This window comes from Pseudophryne corroboree, chromosome 8 (assembly GCF_028390025.1).
Source record: "Pseudophryne corroboree isolate aPseCor3 chromosome 8, aPseCor3.hap2, whole genome shotgun sequence".
Lineage (NCBI taxonomy): Eukaryota > Metazoa > Chordata > Amphibia > Anura > Myobatrachidae > Pseudophryne > Pseudophryne corroboree.
Window position 1 is genome coordinate 334,624,643 of NC_086451.1, and position 23,333 is coordinate 334,647,975.

General features: G+C 44.5%; 1 protein-coding gene across 5 annotated transcripts in view; it reads left to right on the forward strand.

The window, feature by feature from the left end:
* The window catches only part of FGF13 (fibroblast growth factor 13), a 676,355-nt gene that overhangs the window by 291,917 nt on the left and 361,105 nt on the right, over nucleotides 1–23,333 (forward strand). The window contains exon 1 of one of the 5 annotated variants that reach the window (XM_063937421.1): nucleotides 20,297–20,320. The exons of the other annotated variants lie outside the window; for them this stretch is intronic. The gene's annotated coding sequence lies outside the window, so the exon portion shown is untranslated. Of the gene's footprint in view, nucleotides 1–20,296; nucleotides 20,321–23,333 lie in introns of those variants that run through there. 5 annotated transcript variants of the gene reach the window in all.

The window sequence follows — 23,333 nt, forward strand, 5'->3', positions numbered from 1 at the left end:
GCATGCACAGCACAGAGCCAGTCTATTCGGCCATCGTGTTGGCGAGAGGAGTGTCCGCCTCTGGGTGAGAAAAACAATCTTTAGCAGATTCCCCCCAATATCTTCCTGTTCCAGTAAACAGTTGGACAGTGAAATATGAAGGAGTGCACAAGAATTGTTTTGTTTCTTTCATCCTGTATTGCAGGCAGATTAGCGCTGCTTTGCCTAGTCCAGTCACAAGTGTTGTTTGATGTGATTTGCATAATTGCAGTCCTTAATGTGCAATGACATGTTTTGTGTCACTGGATAAGCATACCTACACTCTGGGAATGTCCAAGAGACTATCTCCATGCTCCACAGCCAGCATCAGCACTCCCATTCCCAATCCCAGTCCGTCTTCTGCCTTACAAGCTGCCTGCCCTGGTCGGTGTCTGCACCCCTGCCCCAGCGCACAGGAATCGTTCAAGTGGAGGGGAGGCGGGGACTGCCAGCAGTGCGCCCGCCTCCTCACTGCTGTACTATCTGTCTTAGTCTGTCCCAAACTCCCGCCGCAGCAGCAGCTCGTGCTTTTAGGTGAAGGACTATCATTAAACATATTTTATTTATAGGTGGGGATGAGAGAAGGTTGTTCAATCCTGACATGAGGGGGAGGAGCCCCCCTATTTTTAGTGCCCTGGGTCCCCTCAAAGCTTAATCCGGCACTGAGCTCACTGGACCCCCGGGAAGAGTAGGTGGTCATCCAGTAGGTGGTCTTCTAGTGATGTGACAAGGATCGGGAGCATAATACTGAAAATCACAGGTACATGGGGAGGGGGCAGGGCTAATATGATGCAAATCTGTTAGAATCATATTATTTTGCCCTACGTTCTTTTTATCAAGTTGTTTGTACCTGCACTCAGCGTATAGACGTTCTGTCAGTACAGTCTGTTATATGTGCCCATTTATACACAGTATTCTGTAGCTTTACAGCAGAAACTAAATAGAATATGTTTATGCTAATGGCCATTTTAAGCCTACTGTATGTTTAATAATCTGCCCTTCTGCTGAAAGATGTAAAGAAGGCTGAATGTACTGTAACATATCAGGTCACATTTTAGCACCAATTAGAAATAACTTACGGCTATTTCAACACAGAAATTGCTTCTAGAGTGACCTTGCAGCATAAACCTTGCCTGGCGTGCCACCATGGAACCCTGCCACTTCCTATTTGTTTCTGGACGGTGATGTTACGCTGATACTGTGATCTCATATTGGGAAACAAATGTAGCAGGAAGGAAGCAATTTTACCTTTTATTTCTCCAATGTTTATCAATGATGTTTACGGCCCTTCAAGCGACCACTGTCTATGTTTAAGGCTTAAAAGCTACTCCTGCATGTTGTCAGTCACTGGTCTAGATCATTCTACAAGTGATGAAGAAGAATTTGAACAAAATAAAATGATTTGCCTCAAATACATTCAGGGGTTGCTCAATTCTACTTCAGGCGTTCTAGAACACTTGTTCTAGTATAGTACACGTTCACATACTCGGTCCTCAGGACCCAAAATAGTTAATGTTTTCCTGGTCTCCATACAGAATCACAAGTCAAATAATTAGCTCCACCTGTGGATCTTATAAAATGTGTCAGTGAGTGATGAATACACCTGTGCACCTGCTAGATGACCTGGAAAACGTCAGCTGTTTGGGGTCCTGAGGGCAGTGTTTGAGAAGAACCACTGTAGAATAGGATATAATAGTTACTTGAGTATTGTGGTACCAACAATACAGATTGCTCAAGTCGTGACAAGTAACCTGCCTTAGTGGGCACCAGGTCCCGGGCGTATCAGCCCAAAATATGCATATTAATAAAAAAATTAAAGAACTAGGACCTGTATACTCTCACTGTGACAAATAGCCACTACAAAAGGATGAGGATAATACACAAAGGAATGATTATATATATATATATATATATATATATATATAAATATATATATATATATATATAGTAGCAGATATATAGAAGATATACTCGGCACTCCGCTATTACAATTGCAGCATCTTGCCCGGTGCCCTCCTTCTATGTGAAGTATAGGTATTGTTTGCAGGCGGCACTCACGGACTCAACTTAAATAAATGACCCGGACACTCCTGGGTATGATACAACGTTTCGGTTTTTATAAACCTTCGTCAGGTATGAATGAAATACAGAAAAAAGAGCTTACCTTTATACAGAAACTGAAACACCAAGTGAAAATCTCGTGCAAAGACACGTCCCGTGTTTCCGCTGTCGTCATCATTGACGGACGGCGCCAGTGCGGTGACTGGGGCAAAGTGGAAGTAAAAAACCGTCACCATGGATACAGCAATACAAATGTCTAAAGTATACATTTCACATTATTGATCTAATGCCAACACTACTAGTAGACTATATATCCTGAGCATTTTATGAAAAGAAAGCCGGGCAACTACAGGTGCCTGGGTTGTACCACTTGTACTTATTTGGAGACTGGCAATTATATTAGGCACCCACATAATGGAAACCAGATTAAACTAAAACACGTATTCACATGCACTAGCAAATATGTTATCTACTGCATTAGGTGCCCCTGCAGTTTATATTATATAGGCAAGACTGTGTGCCAATTTAAAGAACGGATGGCACAACACCGTAGTGCCATTAAGTAGATACTGGAGGGTAAGAATGTAGATCAGCCCGTAGCTAAACACTTCAAAGCATGTAATCACAGCCTATCCTCACTCCGTTACATGATGTTGGATCATGTTAAAGAAGATATCAGGGGGGGTGACAGAGGAAGAATCCTCTTGCAGCTTGAAATCAAGTGGATTCATTTACTAAACACTGTCTCTCCGTATGGATTAAATGAAATGATTTCTTTTAACTGTTTCCTGTAAGCATTATGTCCCCAGGACAGTAGTGTTGGCATTAGATCAATAATGTGAAATGATGACGTCAGCGGAAACACGGGACGTGTCTTTGCACGAGATTTTCACTTGGTGTTTCAGTTTCTGTATAAAGGTAAGCTCTTTTTTCTGTATTTCATTCATACCTGACGAAGGTTTATAAAAACCGAAACGTTGTATCATACCCAGGAGTGTCCGGGTCATTTATTTAAGTTGAGTCCGTGAGTGCCGCCTGCAAACAATACCTATATATATATATATATATATATATATATATAAAAGGCGCATATGTGGTATAGGTGCAGGTAACTACTTTCTTTGCACTAGCTGTAATGTAATACCTGGGCATGCAGAATTCACCATATGTGCGCAGTAGGATGTGTGTCACTCTCAGCTTATTCCTTTGATACCGCAGCAAACCTTTAGTGGATAACACATTCCTAAAACCCTGCTGTCTTTTACGGGTGTCATACAGGAGATGTGCCATTTACGTTCTTTCTTTCATGCGTCAGCAATTCCCAGAACACCGCACAGGCTCTAGTGGGCATAGAGGCCCAGATATAGTCAGTGATCTTGTACAATGCTATCATAAATCTTTCTGTGCTCATTAAATCTGTGTATTATATATGACAACCAACCCTGTAATTTCATGTCACTAATACAGCATTTGGGAAGTGTAGCATAGAATTGGAATAGATCTAAACTGACAAGATTTCATCACAGCTGAGATTAAGCATAAGCTCTTGCTACACTATACCTCCTAAGCAGTGATGTTTTTTAAGCCCTAAAGGGTCTATATTAGTATGATAGAGCGAAAAGACCATACTTGCCTACCTGACTCTCTTTATGAGGGAGAAAATGCTCTGTTCCTGGACTTTCCTGGTAATGTATGATTGCCATCACCTGTGGTGAGCTAGTTAATTGATAAGAAAGGTGTTTCACCACAGGTGATGGCAATCATACATTACCAGGAAAGTCCAGGAACAGAGCATTTTCTCCCTCATGGAGAGGGTCAGGTAGGCAAGCATGGAAAAGACCTAAATCCTGCAAAAAAAAAAAAAAAAGGGCCTTGAGTTTGGGCTTCTCTCTAGTTAAGAAACCCTTCACCAGATTGCAGCAAGGCATGGAGAAACCTCATTAAGAAGGAGCATGGCGGTACATCCTGCTGCAATCCTCTTGTCACTATTGCCCTATCAGGATGGACAGTACAGGAGGCAGTAAAGGACAATTATTGAAGCTTTTTTTTATTTTTCCAAAAGTAAAACTATTAACAACACTATTTTCTATAAAAAATTTTTTTTACTTGTTAATTTAATTTAAATTCAAAATTGCATTGCCACTGGTGGGGTGGAGAAGGAATACTTCAATGGGGACATATGGACACTAGGGGGTGGGGACTCTAGTCACCCCCTAGGTGTATTTGTTTGAATTAGAAATGTAAGTACATTTTTAAAAATATGTTCTTAATTAAATAAAAAAACAACTGATGTAAGGTGAGTGGCAACATGCCATCAATGTGTTATCCATTTCCATCCTCTTCAGTCAACAGTGAGTGGCAGGGGTGTGATGATGTGAGACAAATTACATGATCAAGCCGCTTCTAACTCCATTTTCACTACCTTGCCGCTTACTCTCCCAGAAGAAAGGTACAAAAAGTATGGCGGTATGGTTTATTTTCACTTGTTTAACAAAAAAAAACATATTTGTCTGTATATATAGTTAGTTTTAGTATTAATTATGAATGAGCTATCATGCTACTCAATGGCTGACTTAGAATCCAATTATCCCTTCTAATCAGTGATGTAGCTACCATGGCTCATAATTGCTTAATTTAATGACTTCTCGCTCTGGAAATATGGGTGGTGCAGGCTGGCATGTCATCGTGAATAGTGTCACCATGGTCCGCTCCCCACTGTACAATGTCATGATTCACAAAATTGGGCAGCATAGTAGGGCTAATGTGATGCCATTCAACTCAAGTTGTATCATAAAGTACATGCCTCACCACCCACACAGTAGGTAGGATCTAGGAGGCTGGCTTACTCTCCAAAGAGTTTAGGTGAACTCTCAGAAAATCTGGAGTATCTCAGACGTTCTGGCAGATAGGTAAATATGCGATAGGTGTAGGGTGTGCAGTGCCTATGGGCATATGAGTCAAGTGGTGATTTGCCAACTCTTTAATTCATAAGCCTTTCTCACCCTACAGCCACAATTATAACTTTTTTGTATATTCTGTTTTTATTCAAGAAAATTCAATAATTACAACACAGTTGAGTTCAGAAGGCTGTTATAAATGCAGTTAGAATTAGGTATAATCTAAACTACAGCATCAATATAGAAAGTTGTCACAGGTTTTGAAGGTTATTACAAGTATAGTCATCAATATATCATCCTGTAATATTTAATACGTTATCCAATTGCCTTCTGTTTATACAATAATCCTAATCAAAACATCGAGGTAATGATAGTGAAGTAATTAGAGGAAAGGGGGGGGTATGATGGGCGAGGTAAGGAATGGGGAGTGGGAGGGTCAGGGATCGGGGTTGACCAGTACCAGGAGGTTCGTAGGTTAAGAGGAGGATGGGATGCCTTCATTATGGGGGCTGGTTGCATTGCTAGTTCACTTGGTTGTATACAGGTGCTCCTTATACTCTTTGGAGGTGGTATAATCTATCCATGGTAGCCACATAGCCATGAATTCTGAGAGTTTATCTCTAGAGCTCAAGAGAATGTTCTCCATATTCATGTAGTGATTGATCCTCTCAAACCATAGTTTTCTTGTGGGTGGAGTTGGAGACCTCCACAGGGTGGGGATAATTGCCCGCGCTGCATTGGATAGATGACGTAGCAGTGACGTTTTGTGCTGTGCCAGTGGGGTAGGGGAGTGGGAGAGCAGCCAAAAGGCCGGGTCAGTATGGACAGGTGTGTGTAGTATATTTTGGGAGATGGAAATGACTTCTGCCCAGAAAGGGCGTATTAAGGGGCAGGACCACCAAATATGCATTAGGGAACCGGTTGCGCCGAGGCATCTCCAGCATTTGGTTGTCACTCCCGGGTACATGTGATGGAGGAGGGAGGGGTGTCTGTACCACCGCATTATCAATTTATATTGGGTTTCCCTGACTTGTATACACACTGAGCTTTTGTGGGCTTTGAGAAATATCATACGCCACTCTTTATCCGTCAGTCGGATTTCCAGATCTCTCTCCCATGCCTTTTGAAAGGGTGTGGGTGTTTGGACTTCAAGGTCTTGTATTAGTTTGTAAAGTGTAGAGATTGTATGGTGGGGGGTGCTTCTGGAAACACATAGCCTCTCAAACTGTGTAAGTTCCCTTGAGGCTTGGGGGTGTCTATGCCCGGAATGTATGTAGTGTCTTAGTTGTAGATATTTCCAAAAATCTCGCTGCGGAATGTCCCACTTTAGTTTTACTTCTGAGAATTGCTTAACCCCTGTGGAAGTTGCTATTTGGCCTACCCTGAAGAGACCCGCGAGGGCCCAGTTACTGAAATGTGATGGTGTTAAGCCGGGTTGAAAGTCTGGGTTGGCTAGAAAAGAAGTCATTGGGCCGAAAGCGGATGAAATATTTGACCAGGTGCGTGCTTTTTTCCAGAATGAAAGGGTCGCGCTGATAGTTGGGTGAGTGGTATGGGTCTTGGGGAGGGAGGGGAGCCACGGAAAGCTCTCCTGGAATTGCTGCATATAGAGTCCCTCTAGTGCCACCCATTGTTTTGTATCCCGACTCCTCGTCCAGTCCAAGACTCTATTGAGCAATATTGCCCAGTAATAGCCCCTGATATTTGGTAATTGAAAGCCCCCACTCCGGGTAGAGCGGGTCATTGTGGATCTGCTAATTCTTGGTCTTCTCCTAGACCATATGAATTGCTGTGTCAGGAGTTGTATGGACTTGAACCAGGAGTCTGGGATTTGTATTGGGAGGGTTTGTAATTTGTATAGTAATTTAGGGAGTGTATTCATTTTTACAACGTTCACTCTCCCCAACCATGATAGTGGCTTGAGGTACCATCTACTATAATCAGCTCTAATCGTCCGGAGGAGAGGAGTGAAGTTCAGGTTAAATAAGCGGGATAAGTCTTTTGGTAGCAGTACATCCAGATAGGGTAGGTGTGATGTGTTCCAAGTGAATGGGAAGGATTGCTTAAGTTTATTCACAGTGTCGGGGGGTGAGGATATGTTCAAGGCACACGACTTAGACATGTTTATTTTAAAGTTGGAAAGTTGTCCGAAGTGAGTCAGTTCCTGCATAAAATGGGGTAGGGAGGTGATCGGATACGTTATTGTGGCCAGTAGATCATCAGCAAATAGGGAGAGTTTATGTTCTGTATCTCCTACTGTCAGGCCTGTGATGAGGCCATTAGCTCTAATGGCCCTTGCAAGGGCCTCAATGCATAGGATAAATAGTAGAGGTGATAGTGGGCAGCCCTGTCGTGTCCCATTGTTTATGCAGAAGGGTTCAGACAATGTCCCATTGATTCGGACTCGGGCTGTGGGTAATCTATATAATCCCATGATTCTGCCAAGTGCCAGGGGGCCCAGTCCTATGTGCCCCAGAACAGACCTCATAAAGCCCCAGCTGACTCTATCGAAGGCCTTTTCAGCGTCAGTGGACATTAGCACCGTAGGGGGACCTCCTTGGGATGCTATATGGATTAGGCTTAGGACCTTTGTGGTATTATCTTTGGCTTCACGGTCTAAAACAAAGCCCACCTGGTCATTATGGATCAGTGATGGAAGGAGTACATTCAGTCTATTTGCCATTAATTTTGCAAATAGCTTGGCATCAATGTTTAGTAGGGATATGGGTCTGTAACTAGAGCACACCGAGGGGTCCTTACCGGGCTTAGGCAGTACTGAGATGTGAGCTTCCAGGGATTGGGCCGAGAAATGGGTGTCCGCAGAGATTGAATTGAAGGCCTGGAGAAGGTAAGGGGAGAGGAGGTCTTTAAATTGTTTGTAATATGTAAGTGTGAAGCCATCCGGCCCCGGGCTTTTACCAGTGGGAGTCGAGGCTAGGGCATTTTCCAACTCTAACTGGGTGAAAGGTTGCTCTAGTGATTCTCTATCTGCTAGTGTTAGAACAGGGTAGGATACTTTTTCTAGGTACGCTTTTGCCTGTAGGAGGTTATAAGGGGTAGGGGTATTATCGGCTCGGGTCTCTAAGTTATATAAGAGGGAGTAGTATTGTTTGAAGCACGCAGCTATTTCGGGGGATTTAAATCTGTGGGTTCCGTCTCCGTCTTTTATGCTACTGATGTACAGAGATGAGCGTTGTGCTTTAAGTGCTTGGGCCAAAAGGCGGCCAGGTTTATTACCCCACTGGTAGTATTTGGAGTTACACTTGCGTATAGAAAGCTGGATACTGTCTGTGAGGGTTTTTTTCAATTGGGATCGTGTATCTATCAGGTCTAAGTAGTCAGATTTTGAAAGGGATTGTTTATGTAAGGACTCGAGGCGGTGAAGACGTTCTAGTAATTTGGTAATATGAGCTGACCTCTGTTTTTTCATAAAAGTCCCCAGCTGTATAAGTTTGCCTCTAATGGTGCATTTGTGTGCTTCCCACAAGGTAACTTTAGAGACCTCATCGGTGTCATTAAGGGAGAAATATTCTGTCAGGGCCTTCTCTAATTCGCCTTTGCAGTACTGATCCTGCAAGAGTAGCTCGTTTAGGCGCCAGGTCCATTGGCCTGGAGCTGTTTGGGGGGTTGAGAGGGTCATATGTATTGGGGCATGGTCTGACCAGGTTATCGAGCCTATGGAGGAATATATTAGCTGAGGGAGGTGTCTGTGGCTCAAAAATATATAATCGAGACGTGAGTAAACGTTATGTGGATTCGAGTAAAATGAGTAGTCTCTGTCAGAGGGGTGGAGTATTCTCCAGGAATCTACCAACTGCAGATCGTGAAATAGTCGCTTAGCCTGTCGGTGTTGACGTTGGGAAAGTCAGGGTGAGCCAGAGGATGAGTCTAAGGATGGGTCCATTATCCAGTTCAGGTCTCCTCCCACAACCACAACCCCCGTAAGTAAGGGCTCGAGTAGGGTAAGGGCCGAGCGGAAGAATGGGATCTGATCTTTGTTTGGGGCATACAGGGCCACAAATGTATATGGGCACATACATATTTTGCAATTGACTACCAGGAGGCGCCCTGGGATCGGTTTGTGGACTGATATGTCCGACAGTTGGAGAGTCCTGGAGAACATTATCGCTACTCCCTTAGATTTGGTATCTGGGTTGTTGCTATAGTAGGCCTGGGGGAAGCGGAAATTTGTCAGGGGCGGATTCTTAGCGGAAATTTTAAAATGTGACTCTTGGATTAGTGCGACGTCTACTCTGTCAGCCCATAGGGACCGCAGTAAGGATGATCTTTTCTCAGGGGCATTGAGGCCTTTCGCATTGAGTGATGTTATTTTAGTTTTTCCGGGGGATGTCATGATGATTGTGGGTCATAGAGGGTCGTTGTTGTCCTGGAGTGGTCGAGGGAGGGGAGTGATGAAGGTATGGGGGAGGTATGAGAAGGGTAAAACATGGAAAAAAGGTAAACAATAACATTAACTTTTGAATAACCCGCGTTGAGGCCACCAAACCAGTTAAGGATTGGAGACCCAAGAGGCAAGCTTGCCATGAGCGGGTGTGGGGCGGACAAGGGAACTCCCGCCTTGGGCATCTGGTTATTAATCTAAGATAGAGCTAAAGTAACTAAACATATACAATGTTAGCTAGTCGTATACTGTTAAGTATAATCTATACATTATAAACTGTAAACCTCGTTAAACTGTAAATCGCAACTAGTATTTGGTTGCAGTGGGTCTCATATTCGATGGGTTTCATTTTGCAGTCCGCACTCCGTGATGGAGTGATGGGTCAAGACCCCATAACTGCTAAATGACAAATAAAGATCCACCAGAGGTATAATATAGTCTCACGCTGTGTGCAGGGAATTGTGACCCTCCATTGGTGTTCCATCAGGTAGCTCGTGGATCCTCGCTTGGGGGGCTGCCTTTGGAGTTTCGTTTCCCGTTCTTTCGTACTTCTGTCCAGGGAGCTCCAGTGTGCAAAGGCTGGAAAGGTGGTAGCTCTGGATTGTGGATGTCCCAATCGCGTAGGTTAGGTTTCGGAATACCCAATCCCGTACAGAATTCCGGGATATCCATGAACGTGTTGAGTGTATGGGTTTTTCCCGACGAGGAGACTTGGAGATTAAAGGGGTATCCCCATCTGTATTTTAATTGTCGTTTGCGGAGTTCATCCGTTAGGGGTTTAAGGGCTTTCCGCTGTTGAAGAGTGAACCAGGACAAGTCTTGATATATTTGGATTGGTGAGCCATTGAAGTCGACCCCGTCGAGCTGTCGGACTTTGCGCATGATGTCGTCCTTTTGGGAAAAGTAATGTAATCTGCAAATTACATCGCGTGGGCTATCTGAAGAGAGACCTCTTGGCTTCAAGGCTCTGTGGGCCCTATCGAAGGTAATATTGTCGTCGGGGTCATTGCCCAGGATTTCATTGAAGATTTTTGTAAGGGCGTCTATTAGGCCTGTTTGGGTAACGTCTTCCGGCAGGCCCCGTACTCGGATATTGTTTCTTCTCCCTCTGTTATCCAAATCTGTTAGTCGGGTCTGGAGTGATCGTATCTCTGTGGATTGAGCTTCGATGATGGACTCCATGGACTTTAAAAATGTATCGGAGGAATCATGGTGTTCTTCTAAGCTCATCACTCGGTCTGAGACGTGGGAGATATCTTGTCCCACGGCCGCCAGTTCACGTCTCACAGTGTCCTGCAGGTCCTTCTTAGTGGGTAGGTTTTTCATATAGGCCAGAATTTCTTGCAGATCTTTGTTTCTTGGGGGGCTCTCAAGTGGCGTTTCCGTGCCTGAGGGAGATGGGTGGGGTGTCCGCAAGGGGATGGAGTGATCTGCCTCTGGTGGGTTATCAGCCTGGGCAGGCGGGGTGGGTTGTAAGAAAGGTCTCAGAGCGGATTGTGACATATTTCCTCGAGGGGTTGATGTGTCGGCTTTTTTAATAGGTCTTTAGTTCCTGGTCATCACTCAGCTAGCGGGGGGGAGGTCTAGTTTCCTGGACTCCGATCAACGAGGTTTAGATTAATGTATATAGCTCGCATATGGGTGCCATCAGCAGTGCAGTTCCCTTTGGATTGGCATCAGCTGTACATTACGGTATTAGTAGCATCAACAGGTAGATGAAATATATGGTTGATAGCGCCATTCGCTCAATATTGCAGAAAGATGTTTGAATGATTTCTCTTGGGCGGGTTCAAGTGCACGTCTTTGGTGCATTATCTTGGGATAACCACCCGTAGTCTAACGAAGTTAGAAGTAATTACATAGCTCACACAAGAATGCCTTTAGCAAAGCAGCTCCCTGCGGTTTAGCATCTGCGATGTATTACGGTATCAGTAGTTACAGCAGCTAGAAAAGGTGTATAGCTGGTAACGCCATTTACTCAGAGATATAGGGAAACATTCAGGTGCTTTTCCTTTGAATGGGTTTAAATGCACTTCATTGGTGTATTTTCTTGAAGTAGCCACCAGGGGGAGTTTGCTGTGTGAGCTAGGACTCTGGGTGCATAGGGGAGCCTGTCTCAGGTGTTATGGTTAATTGAGTCCCCGGCTTCAAGTATGGGGCTAGGCCTCGGTCTGCAGGGGTGCTTCAGGGCCTCCCCCAACTCCGCAAGCCCAGTTAATGGTACCCCTTTAATGTTAAAGTACAGGTGTGCCCTGGGGGAGGAGGGAATATGTGCCTGCGGAGATGGTGTCAGTCCCAGTTGTGTTGTTACCTCAGGCAACTGCGTGGAGCCTCCCGGCGTGATGTAACTGAAGGCCGGAGGGAGGGTGCCGGCGCCTGCTGAGCACAGGGGGAGCGGATGTCGTTACCCGTTCAGCGGAGCAATAAGGCGGTCTGTACAGCGGAGTGCTCTATGCTGCGCTGCGGGGCCGGGAGGGAGACAGCAGTGTCGCGGGGGTCCCGGCCAGTGGGAGTCGCCACAGCGTCCACGGCCTGAGCTCCGTGCCTGGAGCGGACTTACCCCCGAATATAGTGGGTCCGGGTGGGACGATGGTAGCCGCCAGGTATCTTCGTATGACGGAGCTCCACTTCCGGATGGTGCGGCCCGGACTTTTCTCTTACTCTAGGTCCCGGCTTCTTCCCGGGGAGAAGGCCGCAGTCCGCAGAAGCACTTAAAAGCGCTTCCCGACTCCGCGGGTCTCCCTAGGTCGTGTTTATGGGATTAAAGGGTCTGTTGTGCAAGGTCTTGGCTGTGTGTGAAGCAGGCAAAGGGGTTTTATGAGCTTTATAGGGGTGATCACCGATGGAGCTGAGGTGAAACACAGCCACCTTCCCTGCCAGCCAAACCACGCCCCCCAATTATAACTTGTACTGCCCACTGCAAGTAAGTCAGCCAGAGTAGTGCAGAGACGTGATCACTAAGCAGACATGGGGGGAAATTTATCAAAGACAAAGTAGAGAGAGATAAAGTACCAACCAATCAGCTGCTGTCATTTTACAGGCTGTATTTGAAAAATGACAGTTAGGAGTTGATTGGTCAGTACTTTATCTCTTTCAAAGCTTTGATACCATGGTGAGAAAATTGTAGCAGAGAAGGTAAGTAATCACAAAATTTGTGGAAATTTAGGTAAGATTGGATGTTAAGGCCCCCATACATCTGCAACGGATTGTCGCAATTTCCCAATCCCCCAACGCCTGGGTCGGGGAATCGGGAATATTCCACAGGTTGAAAAATCTCAATTCCCTAATCCCTATCAAAAATGGTTGGGACTGTCAAATCGGGGAATTTTAACATGAAGATGTTCCCAGATTTCGCGACAGATCGCAATCATCAATGGCCACCGATCGGTGGTTTAAAATCAGCAGATTGGCAGTTTCAGCGCATCGGGGGAATCTAAGACACGGCAAGCAGATGTATGGGGTCTAAAACAGTCAGTAGCTTCTAATACTCAATTTTAAAAAAGTTTGAAAATATAAGAAACTATTACTTTTCTATCACATTTCCTATTTAGCGTAAGCTTCAGAAGGAGGCATGTATTTGTTAAAAGTGTGTTAGAATTGAAGTTAGCAAGATGCTTTTGCCCTTGAATTTTGTGTAATGTGATATCCTGTGAAGATGTGCAGAGGCTAATAGATTGCTTCAGTACAGTATGTGAGAAATTATATATACACTGTTTTTAACATTGGTTTATTAATAAACTGGGCCTCATTTGTTGTTAAGAGCAAAGCAAATGAAATGGAGCAAATATGCATCTTGGTAAAACCATATTGCACTGCTGAGGGTGCCCAGGGGTTTAGTGGCAAATGTACTTAGAGGAGATTTGTCAAAATTGCTCTTCTTCAAAGATATTTCCAGATTTAAAGGTTTTATTCAACCTTCTTTCGGATGAGATGCGTCATTTGTGCACATAATTTAACAACAAATGTAATAATATTAATAATAAAGACACAGACATATATTTGACAGAAAAAACTGTTAGCTATTTGTTTTCACTTATATATATACAGGGACGGCTCCAGGCCTACTAGCACCCTGAGCGAGAAAATGTAAAAGCGCCCCCCCCCCCCCCCCCCATGCGCACGCCGAAGGCGCGCGCACTCCCGGAAAAGTGGGTGTGGCCTCTTGAAAAGTGGGCGTGGCCTCGTAACTTCATATCATCAAACTATAAATATATTTTCACACAATTAGCAGCCTTACACATAGCCACAGTAGTGTTCCTCACACACAATGTCTCCAGTATAGTGCCAGATACACATAATGTGCAGTGCCAGATAGACATGACATGCCCCCCAGCAGTGCCAGCTACACATGACATGCCCCGCAGCAGTGCCAGCTACACATGACATGCCCCGCAGCAGTGCCAGCTACACATGACATGCCCCGCAGCAGTGCCAGCTACACATGATAGTGTTCACTTTTTTTTAGGGCATGGTGCTGATCACAGGGAGGGCGCGCAGCAAAAATTAAGGGGAGTTACTTCGTGGGGAAGGTACGTGGCCACATAATAGTGGCAATTTGCATTACACCACACAGTAGTGCAGCTAATACACACTGCACCAGGTAGAACCTCCTATACACTTTGCGCCAGGCACAGCACTGAGACACATTGCACCAGGGAGAGCACTGAGACACATTGCCTAGCCACAGACGCCTAGCGGGAACACTACATGACATGCCCCCCAGCAGTGCCAGCTACACGTGACATGCCCCCCAGCAGTGCCAGCTACACGTGACATGCTCCCCAGCAGTGCCAGCTACACGTGACATGCCCCCCAGCAGTGCCAGCTACACGTGACATGCCCCCCAGCAGTGCCAGCTACACGTGACATGCCCCCCAGCAGTGCCAGCTACATAAATGGCCACACAGTGCCAGATATGCACCCACAGTTCAGATACATAAATGCCCCCAAAGTGCCAGATACATAAATGCCCCCACAGTGCAGATATGCCCCCCACAGTGCCAGATACATAAATGCCCCCCCAGTGCCAGATACATAAGTGCCCACACAGTGCCAGATACATAAGTGCTCCCACAGTGCCAGATATAAAAATGCCCACACAGTGCCAGATATGTCCCCACAGTGCCAGATATAAAAATGCCCCCACAGTGCCAGATATGCCCCCACAGGGCCAGATACATAAATGCCCCCAGTGCCAGATACATAAATGCCCACACATTGCCAGATGCATAAATGCCCCCAGTGCCAGATGCATAAGTGCCCACACAGTGCCAGATACATTATTGCCCCCCACAGTGTCAGATACATTAATGCCCCCAGTGCCAGATATGCCCCCTCAGTGCCAGATATTCCCCCACAGTGCCAGATATGCCCCCACAGTGCCAGATACCTTAATGCCCCCAGTGCCAGATATGCCCCCACAGTGAGAGATACCTTAATGCCCCCAGTGCCAGATATGCCCCCACAGTGCCAGATACATTAAATGCCCCCAGTGCCAGATATGCCCCCACAGTGCCAGATAAATAAATGCCCCCCACAGTGCCAGATAAATAAATGCCCCCCACAGTGCCAGATAAATAAATGCCCCCCACAGTGCCAGATAAATAAATGCCCCCCACAGTGCCAGATAAATAAATGCCCCCCACAGTGCCAGATAAATAAATGCCCCCACAGTGCCAGATAAATAAGGGCCCCCACAGTGCCAGATAAATGCCCCCCACAGTGCCACATATGCCCCCAGTACCTGCTGTGCCGAGGGAGGGGGAGTGCTGCTGGTAGTGCTGCTGTGCGCGCCGCTGTCTGTGCGCGCTGTGCGGCGCCGGTGTCTCACATCAGACGCCGGCGCCGCACAGCGCACACAGCGGCGGCGCACACAGCGGGAGCCGGGAAAACAGCAGGGGAGATCAGGGCCTGCTCCAGGCTCCGACATGGCGGCGCCAGCGCGCGGCGCCCTTTAAGGGTGGCGCCCTGCACGGCCGCTCGAGTCGAACATGCCTCGAGCCGGCCCTGTATATATATTTATGCTATATCGGACTGGGCCCACCGGGGGCATGCTCTATGCTTAAAGCGTGTGGCCAGTTACCACAGGAGGTAAGGCCAGCCCCCAGAGAGGCTAGGACAGCCAATAGAGACCTGGGAACTAACCCTTTAAATAGAGTAACGGCCTCTACAGGGGTGGTCTTCAGGTTGCCGACTGTCGGGATCCTGGCGCACAGTATACCGGTGCCAAAATCCCGACAGACGGCATACTGACAGTTTATCTCCCTCGTGGGGGTCCACGACCCCCCTGGAGGGAGAATAAATAGCATGGCACGCGTAGCGTGCCACCGTGCCCGCAAGGGGCTCATTTGCGCTCGCCATGCTGTCGGTATGCCAGCGGTCGGGCTTCCAGAGCCGGTATGCTGGTCGCCGGGAGCCCGGCTGCCGGCATACCATACCACACCCCCTTTACAGTCTAGCTATGGTTGCTCCATGCGGTTATGGTTGCTCCAGATGGCTATCCAGCAGCACTACTGGCTGCATGCCCAGAGTGTCCTGTGGTTGCTCCAGGTGGCAATCCAGCAGCACTACTGGCTGCATGCCCGGAGTGTCTTGCGGTTGCTCCAGGTGGCTATCCAGCAGCGCTACTGGCTGCATGCCCGGAGTGTCCTGTGGATGCTCCAGGTGGCTCTCTGCCAGCGCTACTGGCTGCATGCCTGAAGTGCCCTATAGATTGCTCCAGGTGGCTCTCCAGCAGAGCTTCAGGCTGCATGCCCGGAGTGTCCTGTAGTTGCTCCAGGCAGCTCTCCAGCAGTGCTACTGGCCACAATACCCGGAGTGTCCTTTGGATGCTCCAGGTGGCTATCCAGCAGCGCTACAGGCTGCAGGGTACCACTCACACACCCCTAGTTACTACCCTGATTGCATGTTACTAAAGGTGCTACTAGCAATCTGTGAAGAACGATCGCCAACCTCTTCTGATTGGTATCAATTTAAAGCAAAATTCGAGGTCTGAGTGAGTGCATCAGTGAGTTGGAGTAACTCTTAGTATTACAGTATATTGTCAAGTGAACTTGCCAGGTTTATGTACAACTATTTTTTACATGTGCACTACTGTATGTGCATTGTTTAAAAATTTACTTCTTCCTTACAAATTCAACATGGAATTATGCCAAACTTCTATAATTTTTTTCAGAACATCTGGGAGACTCACAAATTTCGGGGAGTACTCCCAGACAACCTGGAAAGCAGGTTACAGTAAAACATTGCACCATGGGGGTGGGGAAATTGCAGTGCCCCACCCGGCTCTAGCAGCCTGTACAGTACCTATCTTCCTAGAGGTGACAACAGTAGATGCTGTAAGTATGAGTCATGCTCACTCTCACCAGGCTTCCTCCTAGGGTTGCTTTGCAGCTAAGAGAAATGACATCTGTCCCTTTAAAGTATATTACTTTAGTTATCAGGCTTCTTCAACCTGATTTTCTGTAAAAATGGGCAGCAGGTCCTTATATCATATATTATATATACATACAAGTTATGTTTTAGCGTTTTTTGTGACCCATCAAACAAGGAATGAAAACCCATGGGCCCGAAGCCTAAATATCTAGACAGGTTCCTTTTCTATAATTACATTGACTGCTTTAATTGAATAATGTATCAAAAGAAAGCTGGCATATTTCTAGGCTTTCCTTTAATGAATGAATGTGATACTAAAGACCAATTAAACCACATGCACCCTTAATTACAGCTCAATCATCTTGTACATGGAAAGCATTTTATTGTAGAATATGCTGAAATAATTAATGTCTTTAATATCAATCTTCAGTGTATTATAAAGTCTTTGAACTTGTAGCTGATGTTGAAATCTGTTGAAACAGCATTCAGCGGCATACACATTTTATTAAGCGTGGCTTGATGATCCGGGACAGTACAACACGTATTAACTAATCTTTTTCCTATACAAATTGTAAATTGAGCTCTGATGTTACATCTGCACCACTGGCGTATATGTATAATGGGTGCAGTGTGGGTTCAGGGGGGCCCACATCGCACACCCTCACCTATTATTTTTAATACTTACCCTCCGGAGTCCAGTGCTGTAGAAATCACTGGGAAAATTGCGTGGCGCCATTTTCCAGGTGTTTTGCGCAGTAGGAAAATCACTGGGAAAATGGCCACCGTGCCATTTTCTAGAGATATGTGTATGCGCACTTGGCTCTGGAACAGCGCTAGGGTCGGGTCCCTAGTGCCCAGAGCTCCCGGCAAGAGAGGGGGGTGCCCGGACGGTGCCTGCACACGGGCCACCGCCTCTCTATATATGTCTCTGATATGCACGTAGGGTCTGATTCCAATTTGTACGGTGTTAGCTTCCCTGCTGTGTCCTTGCACGTAGCAGCGATGCTAACATGTGCCAATGCAGCTGGTATAAATGCATGCATGTGTGATCCGATGCTGCATCTGAGTACTCAACGAAGCTAAGTAACCTTCAGGTTACATAGATTGGCCACCACAGCTCTGTAAATGAGGCCAGGAAATCTGCATAGACAGATGCAGACCTCGGTTCAACACTTCCCTAAAATGGGGGCAACATACCCCCTGTTTTTGGAAGTGCTGGTTGGCACCACCCCCTCCCTGTCCTCAAACGGCTGCAGCCTGTCAATCAGACTGCGGCTGTCCAGACATTGTGAGCGTGATTGCAGGACTTGTTCTGCACATGCACAGAATGGATCCCATGTGTAAATTCCCCACCATCAGATTAGTATGTAAACCAGTGGGGTTACATACTAATCTGAATGAGGCTTTAAGTGTAGCTGCAAATTACAACTGGTCCTCATTGTTCCGTTTGGGTGACAACAGGATGGGTTTTATGGAAATAGTATGCTGGTACAAAACAATAAGCTAAATATGACTTTAAATAGGATAAAACAAGTACGAGCGCACAAACAGTTCCTTAAAAGAATGTTTTCTGTGGAACTACAAGTCCAATGTTGGATAAAACAATCCAATCAACCACTGACAGGTGGTCTTTGTCAGTCTGCACACTGGGTTTACCAGCTGTTGTCCTCCCCAAGAGCCCGATTCCGAGTGAGTGATAATTGTCTGGAAAAATACGAAGAAGTGGGGGCGCCACTAGTGCATTAAAAGTATATCAGTTTTATTAAAATTTCCATATGAAACAGAGCAGGTAATTTCCGTACCAAAAGTGGTGGTTAAACCTCTGCTGGTATAACAGATTTTGAAAGTTACCAGTAGGCATAAACACCACGTCCTCAGACCGTGATCAGTTTCCTTGCGTCAAACCATGCCCATAAAAATTTCGTCACTGGACTTCTTCAGTGGACTTTAAATAGACCTGCTGTCATTTCGTTACTGTCCCCATCAAAAGCGATTGTGTTAGTTTAACCAATATTTAAGAGAATGCAGGCTATTAATTTACTTGGATTTTGATACATTTGATACATTGGGATAAATAGAAAATAATTTTAGGTGGTTAAAAAAACATATAGAAAATATAGATAAACTTATAGGTCTTGATTCAGACTTGTATGCTAATCCGATGATTAGCGTGCAAGTTCAATGGTGGGGACATTGTGCAAGTGCAGAATGGATCATGCGTCTTCACACACACTGCCCCCTAACTCCCAATCTGATTGATAGGCTCAGGGCATTTGGGGGTGGGGAAGGGTTAGGGGACCAGGTCTCAGATACATAAGAAACCCAAATGTATTATTCATATTATTATTATTATTATTAATTTAATTAAGGTTATGATTTAAAATATAACTTTTTAATCCTTACATATTTATTTTTTTCAGCCAGAGGCCACAGTTGGAAGACTGCATGGCTTGAGAATTGAGTACTGTTAGTAGGACCATGCTTGTGGGTAGGGAGTTACTGATAACACACAGGGAACATTCACTAATTTACTCCATGCTCTTGATCTCATTTGAACTCAGAAAGTACTCCTAGCCAGGCAGATTGGGCCTCTCCAATAAGTCATCACCTAAAATCTTTCTTCTGTGAGGTCATGAGCTGCTACAGCAGCGAGCCAATATCCTCAAATCATAAGTGTAAGAAGATTAAAGATCTAAATATGTACAACCAGTTCCATTATTTAGAAGCTATCTAAACATCCAGCTTTACAGTCTTGATGGGGTGGCCTGACCTTTAGATGACCTTTGATTTTAAAGGAATCAAATTGATAATTTTTGTGGATCTTATGTGAGCTTTGTCCACTTGATAAATAATAGCCAACCTGATCTGTCGGGCTCAGTGGGGAAGGGACTGGTGTGAATGGCCACATATTAACACGCTGCGGATTATGTGTGTGCTATATAAATAACTGGCATTAAATAAATAAAAGTACCCTATACTGTATGTACTGTACGTCATCCCTTTTATCTGAGGTGACAAGCTTTTCCTATGGATCATTCATGGTTTGACACCTTTAGTGGTCTTTTCATGAAGCAGTGAAAAGAGTGGAGAAGTTAACCTGTGGAGAAGTTGCCCATGATAACCAATCAGCTGCTCCGTACAATTGTATAGTATGCAAATTATAAAAGTTACGTCAATGCTGATTGGTTGCCATGGGCAACTTCTTCACTGGCTCACTTCTCCACACTTTTCACTGCTTCATGAATAGACCCCTTACAAATTTTCTATAGGTTGTTGCTCACTCACTCATAGAATGATCACACTATGCGTGTGTGTTATAAATTATTGACAATATTATGTAACAATACTTTTTCGTTTTTCCCAGCCTGTCAGAGGCACATCATTTACTTGGGTGGGTTCTAAACTGGCCACTTAGTAACTGGGGTTTCTATATTTATACGGGGGAAATATTGATGGTTATGTGATATTCATTTGTATTCTACAATGTGCTTTCTCTGCGATATAGTGTCGGCTTTAGACTTTGTATCTCAGTGGGATGGACTCTTGCAAGAAAAACAACACAATCCTGGTAAGAGAACAAACACGTCACTTAGTAGATATACCCCCAAGCTTTCAAGGCTATGCTAAATTGAGGAAAATGTGTACTTATTTTTATATGCTTCGCCTACTGTATGTGTACATGCCCTAAATCAGAAGACAGAAAGGCATTCAGGCACAATACAAAGTAGATGAATTTTTTGCAACATCGCCAGCCAGCTAAAAAAAAAAAAAAAAAAAACATGTGTTGAAGCCTTTGAACAGCTGTGCACAGCAACACTGGTAGTTTACAAACCTTCTGTACTGTCCTTGTTGTTCCTTGATGTCCAACTATTTTGCTGTTTTACATACGCTTAACTGTAGCTCTGTTTTACACTATTCCTGTTCTCTTGCCTTGTTATGGGTATGAAAACAAAATAATGTAGGTAAGTTATACCTTATCTGAACCGTATCTGAATAATTTGTGTAAATAGTTTGTGTTTTTTACACATTTTAACCATAAGCAACTGCATAGTTAAAGTGATCACTTAATATAAAATGCTGAAATACACAAAATATTTGCGAATATTTATTTTAGCAATTGAAAAATAATAGAATATGGAAAATTATATATACACATATTATTATATACACATATTATTATTTCACCATTCTCATTTGTCTTTGTCTTGCTGCATTTGTCTTACTACAGTTTACCAGTTTGTGCAGAATGAGCAACTCTTAAATGTAACATGTATCATACAGTTATGATATAAGATAGCTAGATACAGTAGAGAGATAGATAGATAGATAGATAGATAGATAGATAGATAGATAGATAGATAGAGGTACATACTATAAATGACAACACAAGCTATAAATGTGTGTGAATTTATGTGTATATGTGTGTGTGTGTGTGTGTGTGTGTGTGTGTGTGTGTGTGTGTGTGTATATATATATATATATATATATATATACTGTATATACAGGTATGTTTTGACCTCATCAACGATGCATATTATAGAAGTTGCTACTAGAAGCATATAATAAAAAGACAGCACAGTCTTCGATAAAATTTATGACCTGAATGTCTAGTGTGTAAATATTTCTTATGTATTCATACAGTCTAGATGTGATAAATTACTTTGAAAATAAGTCAGCAGGGAATGCTTGAACGTTTCTTATTAGGCTCATAGGGGAATGCATTCGCACAGTAAGGAGAGATTGGCCAAATCTCTACAGTGTACTATACCGATCTCTCCTCAATTATGCTATTCACATACAGTACAAGGTAAACAGAAATGTTTAAACTAGCAGAGGCAAATACAGCTACTCTACAGGGAGGTCTCCAAATGCTTGATTTTGGAAAAGAAAGCAAATAATAAGCAAGAGTAATAGAAACGTACGACATATAGAAATTGAATAAAGCATTAATGTGAAATAAAAAATGTTAGTAATGTAAAGAATAAGGCATAAAGGAATGGGAAAAACAATGATGAGGAAACTGTACATTAATGTACAAAAAACAAAATTTTTATTCATCTCATTTAAATAAATCCATCTTCACTATCATGCTGCTAAATTAATATAATACCTTGTACGTGAATACAATGACACAAAATACAGTAAATACTAATCTTCTCTTAACGTTACATTTACTCACCCAGTGCTTCACATCATTTTCTACAATCAAGAAAGTGCAGAGGAGTGCCCACAGCTAACTTTTACTGCATGTTCTTTTTCCCTAAAGCTATAATAAAGCACTACAGTGAAAACACCAGAAAAATGCACTAGTGCCAAAAAATAAGTCAGAACTAGGGTGGCCAATCCCGGTATTGGCAGGAACCTGGGATTTAGGCCTAAAATTGGGCGGGATTCAATTCCAGGATTGGAGCTTCCAATCCCGGGGATTTCAGGATTAGAAAGCCCCATGTTTTTTAATGCCGGGCAGCCTTGAGCGTCCTCAAGAGGCTCAGACGCTGCCCAGTTCCCTTCACCCAGTTTCCCCTGCCCCCGGCTGTGTGCACTGTGGGCAGCATAAAGTCAGAGGTCACGCTGCGCAGTCTGACGCCGGCCTCCCACGCTGCCCAGACGACACCTCGCCACCCACCACCTGCAGGAAGTGAACCCGCCGGCACTCCCATGGGATGGTGAGTAGTTCTGTGGGCTGGAAAGGTCCGGGAAGGTGGGAGGGCACTGAAGATTTTAATTTTAAAATCTTCAACCCAATCCCAGGTATTTGAGGAATCCCGCTATTGATCATTTTTCAATCCCGATACCTGGAATTAAAGAAAAGGCCCGGGATTGGCCTCCCTAGTCAGAGCTATTACAGAAGCCTTTTTATTGAATCCAACAAAACAAGGCAGGTGCCCACAAGATTGTGTCTCATAATTCAGATAAAGTATTATATATTTTTTATAATGAATGCAATAACTGGGAGGCTGCTTCCTCTTTACCAGCAGAACTGTTATGATTTAATGTGAGGGATTTTGGGCAACGTGAAACCCCACTTATGTGTGCCTCTAAGTCGTCTGCATAATCTACTGCATTTTTGTCATAGCTAAACAAGTTTATTTTAGAAATCATGTTGAAAATTTTGGGGAATGTGAAATAATGTAGGTTCCATATATGTTTAATAAAACAGACATACAGTATTACAAAATAAACTTGAAAAATGTTTTATTTTACTATTTTGACTATATTATATCTTCAGGAATCCAATTAACTCATCCTCAGATGAGAGGGGGGGGGGGGGGGGTAGTTGCCATTGTGATGGTGTGTAAATGGCGGCAACAGCATCAAAAATCACCCCTCCACCCCCACCTCCCTCACAACTTGGATTCGCACCGGACTCACGCTATTTTGCTCACAGCCCTATGCGGCTATGAACACAAATCTGTGAAAGCAGCAATACCATAAGTGCAGCATATAGCTGCACTAGCTCGCAGGAGTGACAACATCGCTCCTAACTGAAGCCCCCCCGTAGAGGACATTTCAGAGGGTGAGATGGCTTATACCAGAGCACAAATGATGACACTGTCAGCCTCATGTATAAGGAGTACACC